The sequence below is a fragment of the Anarhichas minor genome, unplaced genomic scaffold, assembly GCF_050575085.1.
Source record: "Anarhichas minor isolate MPS153535 unplaced genomic scaffold, ASM5057508v1 ptg000010l, whole genome shotgun sequence".
NCBI classification, from domain to species: Eukaryota; Metazoa; Chordata; class Actinopteri; order Perciformes; family Anarhichadidae; genus Anarhichas; species Anarhichas minor.
This window is the reverse complement of record NW_027466456.1, coordinates 10,071,103-10,072,115: the sequence shown is the minus strand read 5'-3', so window position 1 is coordinate 10,072,115 and position 1,013 is coordinate 10,071,103.

Below are 1,013 nucleotides of genomic sequence, written 5' to 3'. Positions count from 1 at the left end.
AAAACAGAACTAGATGTTCTCATCATAGACGTGTTGTATTTTTGGTCCGATTTTTGTTGCCATTTTGAACATTATGGACAGTTTATGGCTTTCTGCTAAAGATGTCATGCAAAGTTTGTAAGAAATGTAAAGACCACCAAATTAATTTGTGATTTTAATGGGAATTAAATTAATTTACAAAGGAAGATACTCTAAAAGAATACCATGTTTACACTTTTTCCTTCAACATTCTACGTATTTGATTAACTCTAAAATGAGTAGTTGTATGCACACAATACAAATGTTATAATTGCAATTTTTAATAGAATTTTAACTTCTTTTGTTTTTTTTATTATAATTATTCATTTTATTTATGAATTATTTTTCTTTAGTTTTGCTTTGTTTGGATGTCACTGTATATCTTTAATTTGGCCAGATGTTCGCGAGGAAATTAATAAAATACTTGGAATAACTTGCCTGTATCCTCAATTCTTCAGAGGTCCGGTTGCTTAACATTAGTACTACCAATGCGCGTGCACGTGTACTGAACAATTTTGCGCGTGCTCGTGCCAAAATTTCCATAATGCGCATGCGTTTTTGTTTTATTTTTCAAATTTGCGTATTCGTTTGAAAACTGACCATCTTTAAAAACCGCACGCGCATTATGCAAATTCTCCCACGAGCACGCGCGAAAAGTGTTCAGTACACGTGTACGCGCATTGGTTGTACCTATATACTACTAACATTCTCCGATTCTCCGATAGACAATGGTCTCTTTTACAATGGATATCATTTTATCACAATGGGCCAAATCTGTTCAAATCTGGCTTCATTTCACTCCTACGAAATCAGGGACACTTTTCTTCCTCTACATGAGACGAAGCAGTGCAGAATCCAAGACAAGGACTTAGTGGACTTCTGAGGGAATGAGAGGATGGAGCAATTACCAATATAAAAGTAATTACCAATAGATTATTATTAAAAGTGAGTGGTTTTCCTGGTCGGGGAATAAATAAATAAAAAGCTTGAAGACA